The sequence below is a fragment of the Delphinus delphis genome, chromosome 8, assembly GCF_949987515.2.
Source record: "Delphinus delphis chromosome 8, mDelDel1.2, whole genome shotgun sequence".
Lineage (NCBI taxonomy): Eukaryota > Metazoa > Chordata > Mammalia > Artiodactyla > Delphinidae > Delphinus > Delphinus delphis.
Window position 1 is genome coordinate 55487566 of NC_082690.1, and position 17066 is coordinate 55504631.

Sequence of the window (17066 nt, forward strand, 5' to 3'; positions counted from 1 at the left end):
GTCCTAAGTCCTCAGCCCCGCCCCCTCACGCCCCTCGGGGCGGGCCGACTCTAGGCTTACTGGAGGCACCCGGGGCGCTACGCGAAAGGCTCCTCCCTTCCCCGGCTCTGAGCTAGGGTGTTGTTACCAGAGCCGGGGAGGAGGGGCGACGAGGACAGCTCTGCGAGGGCACTGGCTGAGGGGCCAAAGGTCAGCAGGAGCCGGACAAGCACAAGCCCTCGCCGCTTCCCTCAGGGACTGGAAGCAGGCGCGGGTGGGGCAGGGAGTGGAGAGAAGGCGCGCGTCCGGAGGCCATTACGCATGCGCGCGGCGGCCCGCGCGCCTTTGCGAGAGGCTAGACTTGGGACCGCCGGACCCCTGGCGACGCCGGGCGCGCTTCTCCCAGTGCTAAGCGGGAGGGCGTGCGCCCCTTGCGCTTGGACAGGTGCTTTGACGTGGGAACCTTGAGGGGTTTTCCTTCCTCGCTCCTAAAACTGTAAAGCCGGCAAGCTGGAAAGACCGCTAAAGCTCATCTCGGCCAACCACCTCGTTTTTAATTTATGGGGCGACTGAGAAGACGGGAAGTGACGGAGGTGCAACGCGGAGGTCGGGGGTGGGGCTGGGTGGTGGTTTGCGGGGAGTAGATTTCAGAGCGAACCAGGGCTTGACCTGTGTGAAGAAGGGCAGGCAACTGGGTCTCCTTGAGCCTTAGTTTTTTTCACCTGCCTGTGACGTTTACCTCGTAGAGTTGTGGGTCAGACGACCCACCTCATCGATTTGTTTTAAAAAAGCATGGAAGGCAAGTAGCACAGAGCCTGGCAGACAGGAAGTGTTCAAGAAGTGCTAGGCTGAAGTTGAAAGAGCACGTCTTGCCACCGCCCCCCACTCCCAACAGCTCGCCCACCTTGGGCGGCCCTTTATGGGTGCAGCTGGGAGGGAATGTCTGAGATTCCTCAGACCTTGCACCTGTCGTGGTTTTCTGCCAATGGAATGGGTGTCATGGTTTAGTTGGGGGAGAGGGGTGCAAATTCCTTAGCACTCTCCAGCCTCAGTTCTGCCTCCCCTGGGCTCTGCTGAAACACAAGTCCACATTTCTGAGGGCTGGAGAGAAGTGAGAGAAGAGCTAAAATGAGAGGAATAATTAGCCCGAGCTTCAAGTGATAGAGCGCTTGGAAGGTGTTCTTGACACCACTAGGTGGCATCTCTGGGGGGGCTCCAAGGAGCTCGGGTCCTTTATGTCTCGGCACGGAAAGAATTCAGCCAGAGGCGAAGTGGTAGATAAGAAGTGATTTATTAGAATAGGATGCTTGTGAGGCTTACAAGTGGGCAGGCGAGAGGATGCTGTGCCCTGAGAACTTAGTGGGCTACAGTTTTATAATCAAAGGAAAAGTGGGGAGCGGGGGGGGAAAACAGCCTTCTTCCTCATTCTTCAGTAGACGTCAAGCTTCCATCATCAGCTCCTCCTGCAGGTTGGGCAGGGGGGTTTTCTTGTCCCTACATGGTCAAGCCAGGACTGTCATGGCACTATGGAAAAATTATTTCAGGTCTCAGTACAGTGAGGGTCTTTCACTTTGAAATGTCACTTTTCCATAAAGTATTGTTTTTTATGTGTGCAGAGAGTATGTCCTAGGGGTCATTAACTGACTGAGTTCATTGGGCAGGATGTGAGTCTCATGCCACCATTGTTTTATTGTTTTGGGTCATGTCTCCTGCTTCGGTTGCTATGCAAGCCTGCTTGGTTTCGTGGTTAAGCAGACCTGCTTTCTTGAGTGATCATTACAGTCCCCTTAGTGGGATTAACTATTTAATTACCTACTTTGTCCCTTTACTCCGTCCCTGTCATTCTTGCTGATTCTCCTCAGTTTTCCTTCCCAGTCTCAATTTGTCCTCTAATAACTAATGAAAGAGTTTTTTTTTTTTTTTTTTTTTTTTTTGGTTACGCGGGCTTCTCACTGTTGTGGCCTCTCCCGTTGCAGAGCACAGGCTCCGGACGCGCAGGCTCAGCGGCCATGGCTCATGGGCCCAACCGCTCCGCGGCATGTGGGATCTTCCGGGGCATGAACCCGTGTTCCCTGCATCGGCAGGCGGACTCTCAACCACTGCGCCACCAGGGAAGCCGTCTAATAACTAATGAAAGTTCTCTTCGTAACTCCCAAGTTTTCTGTGGTGCCAGTAGGTATTCTCTGAATTAAAAAATATAAATTTTTTCAGAAAACACACAAACTATGTAGAAAGATGAAGGCCTTTCCTCTTTCCTGTGTTGGTGCCTGATCAGGAAAGAATTTAGAGTAAATTAAAACTATTGTTTGCTCACTGCTGTTGAAAGAGGTTGCTTTTAAATCAATCCTGTGAGTGTAACGCTTTTGTCGCTCCCCTTTACTAGAAGTCACTTGAGTTTTCATTAATGTGAATATATTTTGTTTACTGCTTTCCTGATAATTCACTTTTTTTTTTTTTTTTGATAATTCACTTTTACTAGCACAAGCCATGTAGAAAACTAGCCTTTTGGACTTCGATTAGAAATTTTAATAACATTATAATATACATTGTCATTAAAAGGATTTTGGTAATTCTTTCAATTAAAGAACAAGGGCAAAATAAACCCAATTAATTACTTGTGATTATTTCACATCCCATGAATCTCTGTTTTCAGAAACAAGAAATCACTAATTAATCCACCCCATTTCCTTCAACATAAATGTTTGTTGGTATGGGTGACAGAGCTGCATCTTGCAAACCCAGATCTCAAAATTCCAGTTCTAAGACCAGTGTCTTCATGAGGAAGAACGACTCTTCCATAGGTTGGAAGATTAGAAGAGTCTGGCTTCCTCAGCAATGTTGGCCCCATTTTAACCACTTTGCTTCTGTGCATTTCAGAGATATCCTGTTTCTGTGAGGCAGGAAGTACATAATACTAGGTTTGGTGAAAGCACTGGATTTAGCATTTGAAAATGAGGGTTTGCATCTTACGCCATGCTTACTGTGAGATCTTGAGGAAATTGCTAAATCATTAAACTTCTCTGAGCTTCAGTTTCCTCATCATAATATTATGGTAAATAACTAATTTAGGGTTTTGTTGTGAAGATCGAATGAGAATACAGATGAAGTGCTTTGTAAAGAGTTATTACAAATGTTTATTGAGATGTAATTCACATACCATAAAATTCACCCTTTTAAAGTGTACAATTTAGTGGTTTTATTATATTCACAGAGTTGTGTAACCATCACAAATTATCAGTTATTTTGAGTGGTGATTCTTAGAAATGAAGTCCTAAATTTATAATGCGACTGTCTCTATAATCTTTGCCGTGAATTATTTAAATAGAATATGAAACAGTTATGTCTTATTATTATATACACTGCTTCCTATGTGGAGAGGAAACCCAAACTATAACTTTAAAGAGGTCCATAGCAATCTGGATCCTAAAATGGAAGATACTTATCTAGTGCTCTGTCACATATAATCAGTTAAATTTTTGTGAGAACTTTTTGCTTCTATCTCAGTAATATGTTTCCTTCCTTCCTTCCTTCCTTCCTCCCTTCCTTCCTTCCTTTCTTTCGTTCCTCCTTCCCTCCCTCCCTTCCTTCCTTATCTTTTTGGCTGTGCCATGCTGCTTGCTTGGGATCTTAGTTCCCCAACCAAGGATTGAATCTGAGCCTATCAGGGAAAGCACTGTGTCCTAACCACTGGACTGCCAAGGAATTCCCTATCTTCCTGTTAATTCTAATTTCAGTTAAAAAAAAAATTTGTTGAGCCACAGACATTAATAAGACACAGTCTGCCTCAATAACACAATCTTATAATAATATGTGATATTTATTGAGCACTACTTTGTGCCAAACATTGGATATTATTAGCCTTGCTTTACATAGGTCAAGAGAGGATTAAAAAAAAATAGAGAAGATATCATTTAATATGGTGGAAGAAGAAGAGTGCAGATAAATTAAAATTATTTTAAGGCATCACCAATGCTTTAAATTTGGACTAATTGAATCAACATATAATAGATAAGATCAGATTTTTACAGAAGTTGGCTTGTTTGAAAAAGCCCTCTAGATTGTCTTTTTCCTTTTGCTCTGATTTCATGTTATGTACTAATTTGACTTCCCATGCTTCTGTTTTTCTGAATTTTATTTAATTAATTTTTTTATACAGCAGGTTCTTATTAGTTATCTATTTTATACATATCAGTGTAGACATGTCAATCCCAATCTTCCAATTCATCACACCACCACCACCACCGCCCCACTTCCCCCTTGGTGTCCATACGTTTGTTCTCTACATCTGTGTCTCTATTTCTGCCTTGCAAACTGGTTCATCTGTACCATTTTTTCTAGATTCCACATATATACGTTACTATATGGTATTTGTTTTTCTCTTTCTGACTTATGTCACTCTGTATGACAGTTTCTAGGTCCATCCATGTCTCTACAAATGACCCAATTTCGTTCCTTTTTATGGCTGAGTAATATTCCATTGTATATATGTACCACATCTTCTTTATCCATTCATGTGTTGATGTGCATTTAGGTTGCTTCCATGACCTGGCTATTGTAAATAGTGCTGCAGTGAACATTGGTCCATGCTTCTTAATACCACAAAAAAGAAGCCTTGGAGAGAGGATACAAGAATTTCAACTATCAGGAAAGAATATGATTTACGTTAAATAATTAAATGATATTTCAGTTCATGCTTAAGGGACTAAATCATTTTTCTAACTTTTAATTATGAGAATTTTCTAACATACAAAAGCAGAGGGAATATATAGTAAATTCCTATATAGTTTTCACTATGTATACTATTCAATGATTATCGATACTTTGCCAATTTTGTTTCATTTATTCAGTTTTGGTGGAGAGGAGGCTGGAGTATTTTAAAGCAAATTCTATACATCTTGTCATTTTTCCTAGATGTCTCTTGTGTCCCCCTCCCAGTCCACTCTTTCTCTGCCTCTCTTCCCTGCTCTGATTCCCTTGAGGCTTATCTGTATAGAATGCAGATAAGGACTGCATTACCCAATAGCATGAGGACTTCCTTACCCAGTATCATCTAGTTGGGTTCTGCTAATGGATAGTATCACCAGGAGCTTAATACCTTGAGGTACTATTCTTCTGGCTCCCTTTCTGAGGGTTTGTGGCAGCCAGGTGTATCCTTCAACCAAATGTCACAACTTCTTGTCACAAGACTTCTCTGTCTCTGGGTTCTGATAACCACACCCTTTCCTCACCCCTAGGCCTAGGGGTGTTAACAGTTGTTATTACTAGTCCAGGGGTACTGGGTTATCCCTTCTAGTTTCCCTACAGTCTTCCTGCATCTTTGAAAAGGATCCTTTTTATTAAATTCTCTTTAAATTACCTGATTTGATTGCTACTGTTTTCTGCTAGAAACCTGACTGAAATGTCATTTTACACATAAATACTTTAGGCTGCGTCCCTAATTGATAAAGATATTTTTTTAAAAATGTAAACACTATGTTACTGTCCCATGTAACAAATTAATGATACTTTCTAAATATCATTTAATACCCAGTCCAAATTCACTTTTCTCCAGTTGACTAAAAACATGTCTTTTGGTTTAAGATCCAAACAAAACCCATTCTTTAAAAATTATTGCACCTCTTAGTTTTCTTTAGTCTATGTTGTTGATTTATTGGAGAAACCAAGTCATTTGTTCTGTAAAATGTCCCACATTCTGGATTTGGCTGACTGCTTCTACATGGTGTCATTTAACTTTTTCCTCTATCCCTTGCATTTCCTTCAAACTGGTAGCTACATTTAAATGTTTAATTAAGTTTAGTTTCTTTCTTTTCTATTTTTTTTAAGGCAAAATACTTCATAAGTGTCACTGTGTACTTAAGGCATATAATGTACAGTTCTACTTTTGGTAATACTAAGATTGATCAAGTGGTTTATAAATATACCATCAGGGCTTCCCTGGTGGTGCAGTGGTTGAGAGTCCGCCTGCCGATGCAGGGGACGCGGGTTCGTGCCCCGGTCCGGGAAGATCCCATATGCTGCGGAGCGGCTGGGCCCGTGAGCCATGGCCGCTGAGCCTGCGCATCCGGAGCCTGTGCTCCACAATGGGAGAGGCCACAACAGTGAGAGGTCTGTGTACCGCAAAAAAAAAAAAAAGGAAGAAAAATATTTTTTATATATATATATATACCATCAGTCTTCCACTTTTTAGTATCCATTATTTTCATAGCTCTATTAACTTATTAGGGGTTGAAAATTGGTGATTTTCTGAATCCCTCATTCCTTTTCCTTTATCAGCTGAATTTCTTCTATAAAGAAGAATTTTCCCTTAGTAACAATTTGGTCACTCTAAAATTCAGTTTGTAAAGGAAATCCAGGATTTAATCGATATCCTTTATTAGTATTCAGAATGAGTTAGTGCCCCAGCAGCCTGTAATTATGACTAATTACCTTGTTACCATGATGAACTCATGGATTTTTATATATTTGATATGTTTCAATACATTTAATCATTATTATTTCTGATATGCTATTTATTATTTCTATGTTAGGTCAGTGAGAGCCCCTTTTCATTGATTCCTTTAAGCCTTTATTGGATTTTGTTAGTGTGATAAAGTTTAACTTTACGAGAAGAGAGAGCTCACCTCTGGATACTGATCCACTTGTGTTTTCAGACCTGCAACACTGAGAAATAACCCTAGACTATGGTGGATTCATCAAGGTGACCCTCAATAGAGACCAGTCATCTAGCCTCCCTTGCTTACAGTTAATCACTCAATAAATGTTTTTTTTTTGAGGACCTACTCAGTGTAACATACCCTGTTAGCTTTGGTGAAATAACAGTGAAGATGTAGTCCTTGATTTTACCTACCTTACAAGAGGGAACAAAAGAGAGAAGAAAAACTAAAATATAGTGTAAAACTACTGTGGTTAAAAGAGGACATTACTCTGTAGGAGCACAGGGAAGGGCCTCCTACTCAGACTTAAGGGAAGGCTCCTTGGAAAAAGAGTCATTCTAGCTGATCCCTTTAGGATAAGTAGGAGCTAGAAGGTCAAGAGAAAGGAAAGAGAGACAGAGCCAGTGCAGTTTGTAAAATCCCAGAGAGAAAGCCCAGGGTGGTCAGGGTACTCTAGGCTGGGGTGTGAAAAGGGAAGTAGCAAGACATCAAGGTTAAATGAGATAATGCTATACTGGTTAAGTACTAAAAAGTACTTAGTACATGGCCAGCACATAGTTAGTGCTTAATAAAGGCTAATATATAAAAATGGAGTTCAAGCAGATGAAAGTTATATAATGATGAATTTTGCACTGAGGCCTCACATAAGATAAAGAGAAATGAAGGTGGAAGAAAACCTCACCAAAATTTAGAATTACGTTACAGTGGCATCTGTAAACAGAGAGGGAGATGGGATGTTTAAGAGATTGTAAAGGCAATTCCTTCAGCTTGACGTTATCAGGGACAGAAACTTTAGAACTCTGAATGTTAGGGAAGAGATCTGAGTCATTACATTAAAAAAACTATTTTGTAACTATATCAAGCTTACAGAAAAGTTGCAAGTGTATACAAAGAACTGTTTTTTCCTGAACCATTTGAAAGCAAGTTGCTGATGTTATTATGATGTCCCATTAACCTAAATATTTTAATGTTTATTTCCTCAAACAACATACTCCTATGTAACCGCAATAAGATCAACTAAATCAGAAAATTAACATTGTTTACATTTCTACCATCTATTCCTCAGACTCCATTCAAGTTTGGCCAATAGTCCCAGCACTGTCCTTTATAGTAAAAGGATTCAGTTCAGAATCATGCATTGCATTTACTCATTATGTCTCATTAATCTCCTTCAGTCTGGAAAAGTTCCTCAGTCCCTCCTTGACTTGCAGACCTTGACAGTTTTGAGGATTACAGGTCAGTTATTTTGTAGCACCTCTCTGAATTTGGGTTGGTCTGATGTTGCCTAGATGTTAGTTTCAGGTTATGTATCTTTGACAGGAATACCACAGAAATGATGGGATGCTCTTCACATTGTATCCTATCAGATGACATGATTTCAGTTTGTCCTATTACTGATGTTAATTACTTTTGAGCTCCTGATGAAGGTATTGTCTGCCAGGTTTCTATACTGTAAAGTTGCTCTTTTCCCATTGTGTGGAGGGAAGGTTCATCAAACTTTACATTTATTTGAACAAAAAAAGTATTGATAACTTATAAACAGCTGAAGTGCTCAGGTCCTGTGAGCTGGTATCATGGGGGTGGGAGAGGTGAGTATCTCTATTTTCATATTTCTCTAATAGAAGAAAAGAAAAGCAATGTTTCTGTAACTTCTTAGAATTCAATACGACAATCTCCAATAATTAATAAATACGAATTTTGTTGTTGATGTGGAATTATTTTAGAACTTTGTTTTTGTGAATTTCAGTGAAAATAAAACAGATATCTGAGGAAAAAATGAGACAGCCTCAGATTTAAAAAATAAAATTAGCTTCCCTATTTTCAGTAAAATAGAGACTGGGAGCAGGGAAATCTTTTCATCTCAGTCCATCATGGCAGCAGAAAATCAGGGCTTGTTAATGTTGATGTTGTACAACCTATCTTCAATGTTGGGAACTGACATCTATAGTCTCAGGACACCTATGGACCGATTCTCTGATCATCCTAGAGGATATGAAAGTGATTAGGAGATAGCACAAGCACAGTCACTGCAGTCTGTCTGAGAAACACTGGTTCTGCATATATGCCTTTTTTAAAAAAATAAATAAATGATAGAAATCAAAAAAGAAAAGAAAAAACCCCCACAATGTTTCTGAATGGAAAGAACTCTGAAATTGGAATCAGGTTGAGTACTAGGTGCAGTTCTGCCACTGTATAAATCCGCTAAGACTGACATTACAAAATACCATAGACAGGGTGGCGTAAACAACTGATGTCTATTTTCTTACAATTCTGGAAACTGAAAGTCCAAGACTGTGGTGCCAGAGTTCGTTTCTGGTGAGATCTCTCTTCCTGGCTTGTAGACGGTGGCCTTCTCCCTCTGTCCTCATGTGGCTTTCCTCTGTGTTCTCACAGAAAGAGAGAGATCTTTGGTGTCTTCTGCTCTTCCTAAAAGGACAGCAGTCCTATCAGATTAGAGGTCCAGCCTTTTGACCTCATTTAACCTTCACTACCTCCCTAAAGGTCCTATCTCCAAATATAGTCACACTGTGGGTTAGGGCTTCAACATATGAATTTGTGGGGAGGGAACACAATTTGGTCTATAACAGCCACTAAGGAATGACTACTGCTTTGTGCTTCCATTTTCTCCATCAGGGGTCCCAGCTGGAGCCTATTCTATATCTCCTTAGGATTCAAGCATTGCTGGAGGACTGGTGGAGCAGGACTTCAGGACTCTATTTATATATAGCTCCTAGAGTATCTTAGGAAAGAAGCCATGCTAAGAGAGAGCTGAGTCCCCAAGCCTGGTTCAAGGACGTGAGCCACTGTCAGAAAGGAGAAGAAATGGTGAAAGCATCATGGTCTCTGTCATTTAGATCAGCCTCCATGGATTCATGCTTCTGTCATAAGGTAAAAGGGCTGCAATTGAAAAAAAAAATTCAAACTAAAGGGAAACAGCCATTCAGTGGAATACTATTCACTGAGAAAAAGGGATGAGGTATTCACAATAGCCAAAAGGTGGAAGCAACCCAAATGTCCATTGACAGATGAATGGATAAGCAAAATGTGGTATAAACATACAATGGAATATTATTCAGCCTTAAAAAGGGAGGGACTTCTGACATATACTACAAGTTGGATGAACCTTGAGGACATTATGTTAAGTGGAATACGTTAGTCACAAAAAGACAAACACTGTAAGATTCCACTTATATGAGGGACCTAGAGTAGTCAAATTCATAGAGACAGAAAGCAGAATGGTGGTTGCCAGGGACTGGGGAAGGAGGAATGGGGAGTTATTATTTAATGGGCATAGAGTTTTAGTTTTGCAAGATAATAAGAGTTCTGGAGATGGATGATGAATTGCACAATGATATGAATATATTTAATACCACTAAGTGTACTTAAAAATAGTTAAGATGGTAAATTTTATGTTATGTGTATTTTACTACAATTAAAACAAAAAAATTTTTTTTAAAGAAATAAACTATCAAGCTAAGCAAAAACATGGATGAATCTTGAATGTATATTGCTAAATGAAAGAATCAGGTCTGAAAGGCTACAAACTATATGATTCTATTAATAGAACATTCTAGATAAGGCAAAACTATAGAGCCATAAAATACATTAGCAGAGATCAGTAGGGATTCATTGGGGAGGAGGATTGAATAGGTAAAGTACAGAGGATATTTTACAGTGGTGAAACCATTTTGTATAATACCGTAATGATGGATATATGATACCATGCATATACCCATAGAACCTTAATATATGCAAAATTTTTAAATAATTAAGGAGATTGGAGGATCCCAAGATGGAATAAAGGATGGGACAAAATAATCTAACTATATTATAAATCTATGAAACATGAGACTTCCCTGGTGGCACAGTGGTTAAGAATCCGCCTGCCAATGCAGGGGACATGGGTGTGAGCCTTGGTCCAGGAAGATCCCACAAGCTGCAGAGCAGCTAAGCCCACGCGCCACAACTACTGAGCCTGAGCTCTAGAGCTCATGAGCCACAACTGCTGAGCCCATGCACCACAACTAGTGAAGCCCGTGTGCCTAGAGCCCGTGCTCCGCAACAAGAGAAGCCACTGCAATAAGAAGCTCACGCACCACAACGAAGAGTAGCCCCCGCTCGCCACAACTAGAGAAAGCTCGCACACAGCAACAAAGACCCAATGCAGCCAAAAATAAATCAATAAATTTATTTAAAATAAATCATTCAATCAATCTATGAAACAGTCTCACTGACGGGGGTGGGAGAAAAGGTACTGACCCAAGTAACTTTGGAAATGAGTGGAGTCTGTAAAATTAAATGCCAAAGGGACTGTACATCAGCACTGTACTCTAGCTGAAAAAGTTGTGTACCCATGGGGTATAAGTTAACAAATCTGAATTCAATATATATATATACTGGAACTGAATAATTAAGTAAATGGATGGCAGATTGTGGGAGCCAGGTTTCTCACTGTTGGAGTGGGAGTTTACGAAGAGGCTAGAAGGCTCCATATGGTAATGAATTACAGTTGGAGATATCAGTATGAACTTGTGTAGCTTAATATAGATACAGATGTTACATACAGAAATATTTATGGTTATGTGTGTATATATATGGGTCAGCATACACACATACATTTCCTTACGTTGTCAGCTGGGAGGGCCTAGAAGGAAGAATACCCCAATAGCAATGAGTGCACCTACTGCCCAGATCTTGGTTTCTAATACCATTCTCCCATAAAAGGAACCAGGGCTCCTTGGAGAAACGGCAAATTCAAGGACTGGGGCAGGGAATATACAGGAGCATCTGTAATGCCAGAACATCTTTTAGTGCCAGAAAGTAAAAGTTCTAAAACAAAATAAAAAAGATGGAGCTATGTCAAAGGGACATGGTAGCCAACTGAAAGAGCTGACCAAAGTGACCATTTAAGCAATACAATAAATAAAGTAGTATTGGATTATACCCAAAGTATACATTAATTATCCACAAAGCCATACTGTTATACATAAAAAATTGAATAAATAAATAAATGGTTGGGAATATAAACATCTCCAGTGTAGAAGAATTCCAAATAATTTATGCAGATACTCTGCCTTCAAGGAGGCTGGGCATAGCTCCTCACTGGTTAAGTGTGGGTTGTGCATATTGACTTCCTTTCAAAGAGACTAGTCTGGAAGAGGGGGAGAGGGGAAGACTGAAAAGAGTAACTTCGCAAAAAAAAAAAAAGAGTAACTTTGCAATGGAGAAACGTGACAAACACTACCTCAGCCAGATGATCAAGGTTAACCTCAACAGTGATGTCATGTTGATAGTATGTACCGTTGATATGAGGTAATGAGAATGGTACTTTACTTCTGTGGCTTCCTTCCCAAAACATGTAACCCCAATCTAATCATGAGAAAAACATAAGGCAAATTCCAGTTGGGGGATATTCTGCAAAATACTTGACCAGTATTCCTCAAAACTGTCAAGGTCGTAAAAAAGAAGGGGAGTCTGAGAAACTGTCATAGCCAAGAGGAGCCTAAGGAGATATGATGACTAAATGTAATGTATCTTGGAAGGGATCCTGGGACAGCTAAAGGACATCAGGTAAAAATTAATGAAATATGAGTAAAATATGGATTTAGCTAATAATAACATTAATATTGGTTCATTAATTATGACAAATGTTCCATATTAATGTAAGATGTTAATAATAGAGAAAATTGGGTATAGGATATACAGGAACTCTCTGTACTGTATTTGTAATTTTTCTGTAACTTTTTTTGTTTTTTAAAATCTGTGTTTTAAGTAAAAAGTTTATTAAAAATAATAAATAATATATCATACACACAAAATAGAAGTTGCTCTTAATTTTTTTAAGTGGTATTGGAACACCAGGAAGTTTCAGCAGAGCTTGGAGTTGGCGCTGGTGGTTTTGGCAATGTTAAGAGAAGGTGAAGTCCTCAGCAACGGTTTAGAAAGAAAAGGCCTCAAGTAGGACCTTAATAGCCTTGGGGCAGGCACAAGTGGGCAGGTACCAGAGGTCCATCCGCCCTTTGAGCCTCAATAGAAACAGTGGGGTTTCTGCAGAGAGCAAGAGCTAGAGCAAGCTGGAAAAAAAATGGTGAAGACAGGAGCTCTGCAGGTGAACTTGGGGCTTCACAGAACAATTTGAGAGAAAATAAGGAAGTTTGGCTTTCCTGCAGAATGAATGGAAGCAGAGCCAAAGAACCACTGTTTTGTAGCTGTTGTTGCAGCCCTTTATTTACTGTGAAGGATGCTGTTGCCTGAAAAACAGGGGGTCTACAAAATAAGGGTACTTATTGCTATCTATAAATCTCTTTAAAATCTGTTCAATATAAAATGCAAAAATCTATAAAATACACACACACACAGTAAATGCAACTTAATGACCTGAGTCAAAGAGTGTATTTTTTTATATAAAGCTTAAAAACTAACATAATACACAGATACCAGAAATCCCTTTTATTATACTTAATCTATTAGAAATATAAACCTCAACCAACTGGTTTTTCAACTTCCTTTTGTCTCTAATGATGGGACAGGTGGTTTGAACATATGCCTAAATTTCTAGTATTGGATTTAACTGGACAAGCCTGATTCTTGCCAGGATTATAAACTCTTTGAGTTCTGGTTATGGGAGCTACCTCTTCTGAATTTCACTCCACCTAACTTCCCATTCACTGTTCCCTTTCTGAGGTTCAACTAGCTATTTCATCTTCAATCAACTTCTCTTACAGTGTGCACTGTGACTGGCTCTTCCCTGTTAAAAGTGAGATTTGTGTTTTTCAGTAGGATTAATTCTTCCCTTATCTGTAGATGGTGAATAATCTAACTGGATCTATCAAGACACCCTCTACCCCAGAACAAGTCTTGCTCAATGAAGATTATGGACAGAATGACTAATTAATAGGCTCTTACCACCATGGAGTCTTCATTCATTCAATAAGTATTTATTGAGAATCAGTTAGGTGCCAGCCAGTCTGCTAGCAATGAGTAGATACTATCCCATTACTCTTGGTGTTTGGCTATTGAGAAAGAGAGGATAATACTACAGAATGATTAAATATTATGCATATTAAGTTAGGGGAATATTGTGCTGTCATTCCTAAGACTATGATTTTTAATCTTTATTTTGAGGGAGTCATAGACCCCTTGAATCTTGTCAATCTTGCCCCAGAAAACAAATATATCCCCAAAACTTAACCAATAATTTCAAGTTGTTCATGGATCCTTTGAAGCCCTTTCATGAACTCTGGGTTTAGAATTCCCACCCTAAATGATAAATGCCAAGATAAATTCATATCTTGGAATGTCTGAAGAAGCAGACATTCCAAGATATATGGAGGGGAAGGTAGACTAAGTGCTTAGGAGTGGCAGCAGCAAGAATGAAAAGTGAGTTTCTATAGCTTTATCTTACATGTGTTATCATCAGCTAACATATGTAATAATTAATGTTTCCAGGAATAATCCACTACTGAGGACCCAATGCCCCACAAAGTGAACCTTGGCCTCCCACAGAAGAACGCTTTAAGGAGCTACCAACTCATTTACCTTTGCTCTAGTGCAGCACCCATATTATGGGTGGTAAGAGGTACTATAAAACTAAGTAGGGTAAAGGGGATGGAAACTGGGGTTTTGTGTGTTTGTGCTATTTTATATAGTTATACAGAATGTCAAGGAAGTTGTCTCTGATAAGGTGATATTTGAGCAGGAATTTATAGAAGTGGGGGATTAAACCATGTGTGAATGTCCAGGACAGCCTTTCAGCCAAATGGAGCAGCAAATGGAAGGAGGCCAGTGAGCAGAGCAGGGTGAGTAATGAGAGAGGGAGCGTGGCCTGAGTGAGGTCAGGAGGAAGTTGAGGTGTGTGTGTCAGGTCTCTCAGGGTTGGATTGAAAGAGTCAGAGGTAAGGGACAAGCAGAATCTGAGGGTACCAGACTCAGGATCATAAAATGCTGTTAGTAATGGGAAAACTGCTCAGTGAAATCCAGTGGGGGATGTTTTGGGATGATTAGCTGGATAATATAGAGAGGCTTACCGAGCCGGACCTTACCCAAGTAAGGGTTAACTAACGGACACTGTTCTATGTGTGTGATGGGGGAGGCGATAGGGTGGAGTCAGAAACAGAAAGAACAATGGAGAAAATACTTAGGAAAGTGAATAGAAAACAGAAGACTAGGATATCTTAAGTGGGAAGAGCTTAGAAATCAAGGAAAGGAAGAAGGATTAGGAAAGAGGGGGAGGGAGTAAGGAACTAATATTTGTCACATGGCCACAATTTGCCAGGATCTTTACATTTATGTTTTAATTTTGTTTTAAAGCAGTACTACAAGATGAGTGTTATTGTCCCCATCTTGCAGATAAGAAAATTTCAAGCCCAGAAAAGTTGAGTAACTTGATAAAGGTGATATGCTACTAGTAAATAGTAGGAGAGGATAACTTGATTATTTTGTCTTCAGTTCTTATTATTTTCTTATGTTGCTGTGTTGATTCATTCCTAATATTATATTTGGAGAAACAAAATGATGTTACAGGTAGGAAGACAACAGAAGGATGGCAAAGTGGCCGGCATGGTTAGAATTTTGTCCTGGGCAATCAATCCTCAGTGTTGGACTGCACACCTGGCCTTATAAAAAAGGCCACAAGGTGTCAGCGTCTTACTCGTTGGTTTGGGGGCCTCTCCTGCTCCTGTGGCCAACTGTTTCAGTATAAAAATATTGAATAAAAAGTAATATATCACTTATAGATGATATTTAGAAACTGACCTATCTTAACCAGAAATACTTGTTGAGAAATAGTCTAAAAGTTCCTAAGTTCCCAGAAATACATCCATTGATAGGCATTGGGATCTTGACATTTGCCTCCAAGTGAGCAGGATAAAAGAAACCATTTCCAATGATGTGTGGGGTTATGCGACCTGGTAGAATGTAGTGGTCAAGTTTCCACTGGGACGTCAGAGAGATCTGTGTTGAAATGTTATCTCCCACCTTTAGCTACATGGTATTGTGCAATTTCTTCATCGGTAAATTCCCTACCTCTTAAGTTCATTGTGAATATTAAATAGCACATAAAGAGCTCTTGGTAAAATGCCTGACACTTACCACTCAATAAATAGTAGGCATTATATAATATCTAGCTAGCTAGCTAGCTAGCTAGCTATCTACCTACCTATTGCAGAACTAGCATTACCCTAATACAGTCATAGCTAATGGCTATAATACATTTATCTATGATTGCACATAATTTTTAAAAATATTTTTTCTTCTAGTTTTATTGGGATATAATTGACATATAGCACTGTATAAGTTTAAGGTGTACAGCACAATGATTTGACTTCCATACCTCATGAAATGATTGCCGCAATAAATTTAGTGAGCATCCATCATCTCATAGGAATACAAAATAAAAGAAAAAAAAGGTTTTTTCCCTTATGATGAGAATGTTACGGAGCCAAACTCAGGTCTGCTCACCCATGTGCAGTAAAGCCAATCTCCAATCTATTGACACCGGGTTGTGGTGAAGGAAAGTGCAGCTTTATTGTAAAGGTGCCAATACAAGGAGGACAGGTAGCTTGAGTTCAAAAAACCCCAAACGCCCTGAAGCGTTTCAGCAAAGCATTTTGAAGGGCAAGGTGAGGGAAGGGTGTCCTAGAGTATGTGATCAGCTCCTGCACAATTCTGATTGGGTGATGGTGAGGTAACAGGGTGGTGGCACAGGGGTTAACATTACCAATCCTTAGGCCTGAGGGCTATGTGCTCATGGTCATCAAGTAGTTGACACCTTCCATTTGGTGGGGGGTTTTCACATCTGTGAAACAACTCAGGAAACATGCATCAGATACTGTTATCTAGGTACTTCTGAGAGGAGCTAAAGCAGAGGATATGGGGGAGGGCTCTGCCCCCAGCAAGGCTCCATAGGGTCCTGCTTGGTTACAACAAGTCTTAGGATTTACTCTCTTAACAACTTTCATACATAATATACAGCAGTGTTCATTATATTAATCGTGTTGTACATTACATATCTAGTAATTATCTTATAACTGGAAGCTTGTACCTTTTGACCACTTTCATCTAGTTCCCCCTCCTCACATCCCCACCTCTGGTAACCACAAATCTGATCTCTTTTTCTAAGAGTTTGTTTGTTTGCTTTTGAAGTATAATTGACCTATACCACTATGTTAGTTCCTGGCACACATGTAGTGATTTGCTATTTCTATACATTACAAAATGATCACCACAATAAGTGTAGTTACAATCTCTCACCATACAAAGATATCACATAATTATCAATCATATCCGCCCCCCCCCCCCCGCCCCCTGCACTGTACATTTCATTGTGACTCATTCTTTTTGTAACTGGAAGTTTGTACCTCTTAATCTCCTTCACGTCTTTCACACATCTCCCTACCTCCCTCCCCTCTGGCAACTGCCTGTTTCTTTGTATCT

The 17066-nt window shown here is 39.8% G+C and overlaps 1 long non-coding RNA gene across 2 annotated transcripts in view; it reads left to right on the forward strand.

The window, feature by feature from the left end:
- The first annotated feature begins 315 nt into the window (after nucleotides 1-315).
- Nucleotides 316-17066, forward strand: part of LOC132429050 (uncharacterized) — an 81672-nt gene continuing 64921 nt past the window's right edge. The window contains exons 1-3 of one of the 2 annotated variants that reach the window (XR_009520275.1): nucleotides 316-424; nucleotides 9267-9521; nucleotides 14082-14211. This is a non-coding gene — a long non-coding RNA (uncharacterized lncRNA). Of the gene's footprint in view, nucleotides 425-7724; nucleotides 7869-9266; nucleotides 9522-14081; nucleotides 14212-17066 lie in introns of those variants that run through there. The other variant, XR_009520274.1, reaches the window with a different exon arrangement.